This window comes from Vigna unguiculata, unplaced genomic scaffold (genome assembly GCF_004118075.2).
Source record: "Vigna unguiculata cultivar IT97K-499-35 unplaced genomic scaffold, ASM411807v1 contig_207, whole genome shotgun sequence".
Taxonomy (NCBI): domain Eukaryota; kingdom Viridiplantae; phylum Streptophyta; class Magnoliopsida; order Fabales; family Fabaceae; genus Vigna; species Vigna unguiculata.
Window position 1 is genome coordinate 35,733 of NW_021010910.1, and position 6,326 is coordinate 42,058.

A 6,326-nucleotide genomic window follows, 5' to 3' on the forward strand; every position below is an offset into this window, starting at 1 on the left:
TATGGGTATCTCGGTGTGATCGGTTTGGACCCGGGAGGGGTTACCTGCAGAAGGGACTCTGAAGTTTAAGTTAGCGAAATCTCTCAAAAAGTCAAATTTGGTGATTAGGGAAGTAATGAATGTGTACCTTTAATTTGTGGGGTCCATGCATATTTATAGATTATTAATTATGTCTGGCCACGTCATAGGCTGGGCCCTTGTTTGGGCTGTAGGTGTGCTTGGGCCCTAGCCTAGGCCCTTACTTCGATTATTGTGGGCTTGGTGAATCTCATTGAAACATTTTGTTTTTTCCAAGTCCTTGGTTAGTTTCGTGGAGTTATCGGCCTTGGTCGGTTACCCTTTAGCGGTTTAGGCCGCTATTGTTGTTTTGGTTTGTTTGATCAATGTCGCTTCTTAGCGGTTTAGTCCGGGTACCCTAGCATGTGTATGGTAATTGTTATTATTCGGCTAGGCCGACTAGGTGTGGTACATTCACCATTTCAAAACTAACAATTGGTATCATAGCAAGGTTCTTGAAAGGTATTCAAGTTTGATAAAAAATATTTTCAAGTGGTTGAAAGTAAACTCCCTTTTGCTAAAGGTGCCTCTATTCATAGACCACCTATGTTTTATGGCCTAAACTATCAGTTTTGGAAAATAAGGATGCAAATTTTCATTGAATCTATAGACAAGGGAATTTGGGATGCAATAGTTAATGGAATATATACTCCTAAATGTGTTGTTGAAAATAAGCAAGTGGACAAGCCTTGGAGTGAATGGACTGATGAAGAAAGGAGAAGAGCTCAATACTATTGCAATGCCAAGAACATCATCACTTCATCTTTGAGTATGGATGAATTTTTTAGGGTCTCCAAATGTAAGAATGCAAAGGAAATGTGGGATGTGCTAGAGGTTACACATGAAGGAACAAGTGAAGTGAAGAGATCAAGGAAGGATGCCTTGATTCAAGAGTATGAGCTTTTCAAGATGCAAAAAGCAAAGTCCATAGTTGAAGTACAAAAGAGGTTCACTCATATAGTCAATCATCTCATGGGTCTAGGCAAAGAATTTGACAAAAAGTAGCTAAACATCAAAGTGCTTAAGTGTCTTGAGATAAATTGGCAACCAAAGGTGACTGTCATATCTGAATCTAAGGATTTATCCATCATTATAACAGTTGCACTATTTGGCAAGCTCAGAGAGCATGAGATTGAAATGCAAAGGCTAAGTGAGCTTGAAACAAGTGAGAAAAAGGTAAGATCCATAGCCTTGAAGGCTAGCTCTATGAAGAGTGATGAAACTGAGGAAGAGGTTGCTGAATCTAGTGATAACGAGAACTTGAATCTACTAGTCAAGAAGTTTAGGAAGTATCTCAAGAGGAAAGGCAACAAAGGTAATCAAAGGAGGTACAATTCTAAACAAAATGATTCAAGTAATTCTTCTAAATTCTCATGTTATAATTGTGGAAAGCAAGGACATATCAAGATTGAATGTCATAATGTTAACAAAGAGAAGGAGAAGGTTGATGATAGGAAAAAGGAGAAAAAGGGCAAGGAAAGACGTGCCTACATAGCTTGGGAGGACAATGATGATTCAACAAGCACTTCATCTCAAGAAGGAAGTGAGGAAGGAAACCTATGCCTCATGGCCGGATATGAATCATCCTCATCAAGCCAAGTCATAAAACAGGAAAAGAAGGATCTTTGGTACCTAGATAGTGGCTATTCAAGGTATATGACATGAGATAAGACCAAATTTGCAAAGTTGGAATTGAAAGAAGAAGGATTTGTAACTTGTGGAGACAACAACAAAGGAAGAATCCTTGGAAATGGAGTCGTAGGCAATGGATCCTCTTTCAACATCAAGAATGTATTGCTGGTAGAAGGGCTCAAACATAATTTGATAATTATAAGTCAATTATGTGATAAAGGCTTTAAAGTGATGTTTGAACCAAGTAATTGCTTGATATATGATGCACATGGTAGTATTGTCTTGATAGGAAAAAGAGTGAACAATATATATCTACTTGATCTACATCATGCATCATTTAGCATCCATTGTTTGCTTACAAAAGAGGATGACACTTGGTTATGACATAGGAGACTTTGTCACAAACACATGCAGCATTTTAATCGACTAAATAGAAAATAGTTGGTTGAAGGACTACCAAAACTCAAGTTTGAGAAGGATAGAGTGTGTGAAGCATGTTTAAAATGAAAACAGACCAAGGTCTCTTACAAATTCAAAAATGTTGTTTCAACTAAAAGACCTCTAGAGATGCTTCACATGGATCTATTTGGTCCATCTCGAACCCTGAGCCTTGATGTCAATCTTTATGCATTAGTCATAATTGATGACTTCTCTAGGTACACATGGACTTTGTTCTTAGCGGTAAAAAATGACACTTTTCATGCTTTTAAAAGACTTGCCAAGATGCTAGAAAATGAAAAAAGTTCCAAGATAGTGTCTATTCGAAGTGACCATAGTGGGGAATTTCAAAATGAAAGGTTTGAACACTTTTGTGAAAAGCATGGCACTAAACATAATTTTTCTGCACCAAGAACCCCACAACAAAATGGCGTTGTTGAAAGGAAAAACAGGTCATTTGAGGAACTAGCTAGAACTATGTTAAATGAGAATTCACTACCTAAGTACTTTTGGGTTGATGCAGTGAACACTTCTTGCTATATTTTAAATAGAGTTTTGATTAGGCCAATTTTGAAGAAAACACCTTATGAACTTTTCAAAGGGAGAAGGCCTGTTTTAAGTCACATAAAATTATTTGGACGTAAGTGTTTCATCTTAAAAAATAACAAAGAAAGTCTTGGCAAATTTGATGCAAAAGCAGGTGAAGGTGTTTTTCTAGGCTATGCTATATAGAGTCTATAATAAGAGTTGATGACTGTTGAAGAGTCTATGCATGTTGTATTTGATAAAACTAACCCAAAATTGCAAGATCATGTGCCTAAGATTGTAGATGAAGAAGAAACAACACAAGAAAAGAAATCTGCTACAGAACTGGAATCTGCTGTAGGAAATCAGTCAGCTGAAAAGGAATTTCAGTCGACTGAAAAAGCTACAAACAACAACTTACCCAAGGAGTGGATTGAACCCAAGGGGATTATCAAAGGACTACAGAATTGGTGACATAGAACATGGAGTATCCACTAGACGCAAGCTTGCATTCTTTCAACATATTGCATTTGTTTCTCAAATTGAACCTAAGAATGTGAATGATGCATTGTGTGATAGTAATTGGGTTGTTCCTATGCAAGATGAACTTAATCAATTCACTAGGAATGATGTGTGGTCTCTTGTTCCTAAAACTGATGCAATGAATGTGATTGGTACAAAATGGGTATTTAGGAATAAAATGGATAAAAATGGTAATATAGTTAGGAATAAGGCTATGTTAGTTGCTAAAGTATAATCAAGAGGAAGGTATTGATTTTGATGAAACATATGCACCTGTGGCTAGGCTAGAAGCTGTGAGGTTATTGTTAGCATATGCATGCATGTGTAATTTCAAACTTTCTCAAATGGATGTGAAAAGTGCATTCTTGAATGATTTCTTAAATGAAGAAGTGTATGTATCACAACTTCATGGCTTTGAAGATCACCTCTATCCTAATCATGTTTTCATATTGAAAAAGGCTTTATATGGTTTGAAACAAGCACCACGATAGTGGTATGAGAGGTTAAGCAACTTTTCATTAGAAAGCATGCAAGAGATGTAATACTTGTTCAAGTATATGTAGATGATATAATCTTTGGATCAAATAATAACTCCATGTGTGAAGAGTTTGTTGCAGCTATGCAGGGAGAATTTGAGATTTCTATGATGGGTGAGCTAACCTACTTGCTAGGGTTGCAAGTGAAGCAACTCAAGCATGAGACATTTTTATGCAAGTTAAAATACTGTTTTGATGTACTAAAAAAGTTCAAAATGGAGGATTGCAAAGAGGTTGCCACTCCAATTGCTACAAACTACCTTATGGATGCAGATGAAGCTGAAAACCAAGTTGATTCAACCAAATATAGAGGGTTAATTGGTTCCTTGTTATATCTAACTACTAGTCGACCAGATATATAGTTTGGTGTTTGATTATGTGCAAGGTTTCAATCCAATCCATAGGAATCACACTTTAAACTTGCAAAACGGATTCTCAAGTATCTAAAAGGGACAACTAATGTTGGAATATGGTATCCTAATGAATCTAACATTGTTCTTAGTGGGTTTTTAGATTCTGACTATGCAGGGTGCAAATTGGATAGGAAAAGCACAAGTGGTACATGCCATCTACTTGGATCAAGCCTAATCTCATGGAATAGCAAGAAGCAAGCTTGTGTAGCACTCTCTACAACTGAGGCTGAGTACAAAGCAGCTGGACATGCATGTGCTCAAAGCATATGGTTAAAGCATCAACTTATGGATTCTGGTGTAAAGCTAGAGAAGGTACCTCTTTATTGTGATAATACAAGTGCAATCAACCTAACTAAGAATCCAATCCAACATTCTAAAACTAAACATAGTGAAATCAGGCATCATTTCATAAGAGATCATATTCAAAAAGGTGATATTGAAATCAAGTTTGTGAAAACTGAAAATCAATTGGCGGATTTATTCAGTAAACCACTTGCACGTGATAGATTCAATAAGCTTAGGACTGAATTGGGTATTCTTGACATGAAGAATGTATGTTGATATCGGTTTGGCTTATTAATCTTATTATATCATGTGTGTGGTGCATTTAAAGTGGTGAAATCTGCATAATTTGAAAACTGCCAGTATTTCAGTCAGCTAAATTTGCAATTTCAACACATAGATTTCATTTAAAATGTTAAAATCTGCATAATTTGGGTTCTGGAATTGTCTCAATCTATTAAATCTCACAAAACAGCACATATATTTGATTTAAATTGGTCTGGTCTGAATTTCATGAAATATGGAATTTTTAGTCAGCTAAAACTACAAATTTAACACATAGATTTCACTTAAAACTGCCACTGCACCAAAAATAAGTTTTTTGGTACAATTTTAGTCGACTAACTCTGTATTTTTATGTGTTAAAATCACTTATGCTGATGTGGAATTGCTTGAATTGATTTTAATTTATCGACCTAGCCAAAGAATGCATCACATGACTGTTTTTGGACTGTAGTAGCAGCTGTAACAACTATTACATCAGCTAAAATCATTTTTTCAAATTGCATTGACCATAAAGTGCTTTAATTACATGATTTCCAATGAACATGCATTAGATGTGAACTATTTGTGAGTGGATTGTTCATAAAACGCATGAGAAACACATCACTACATCTCTGATATAGATTCCCTTACATTTAATTGCTGTGATTTCCTGTACTGCATTGAAACCAGAAAATCTGCACAATTTAATTGTCTGATTTTGAAAATTAACATGATGATTCTATAAATACTTGCATAAGCATCATGTATTGGCATTCTCATTTGCTAGTAAGAGCCAAACCTACATTTCACCATGCCTAGAAGATCACGAACTGCCCCCTCAGATGATGAAAGCTCCAGCCCACCGACTCCATCCTCTCCAAATGCCATGAATCAAGGAAGGCTTGAGATATGGTTTGAAGGTCATGAAGATAGAATTAAAACCTTCTTGATTGGTGGAGCTCCAAAGGTGCATGAAGAGCTTCATGTGCAGCGGAAATGGATGAAGGAATGGAGGCAAGTTGGAAGGCACTTGCAAGCAATGGAAGGTGAAAAAGGTGATAGGATTTCATAATCTATGCTAGCCTAAGGAAGGTGGCTAGAGGTAGAGAGAGGAAATCTCTAGAAAGTGGTGACTCTCAAAGGCAATAGAGGGAGGACTGCTCTAAACTCAAGTTGCATCTATTGCATAAAATTTCAAGAGTGTCTACAAATGAGTGAAAATTTGGCTTTTATATGAAGCCATTTACACATGAGAAAGGAGAGCCATTGGATGGAGTGAGCCTTGATCTTGGCCCTTAGATCAAGCTAGGAGAAGGAGAGAAGATCACGCCCCTTGGATCTTGGCTCGAAGAACAAGAAGGATTCTTAGCCTTTAGATGTGATGACCAACCTTAGTCAAACCATGAAGCAAAGGAGCCTCCTTGTCTTGATAATCTCGGCCATGTATGAAGAGAATTGGGTCGAGCCCAATTTTAACCCATCCTATGGTCCTTTCACGTCTTATGTATCATTGGAAAGCAAAGCCCAAACAATGGCCCAATTTAAATCTACACTACTAGATTTACGTGCACTTCTTCAAGTCTTTGTGATCTCTTTGGCCCATGTAAAGAATGTGAGAAGCCCATTGATTTTGTGATCATCTAATGAGGAGGCCCTT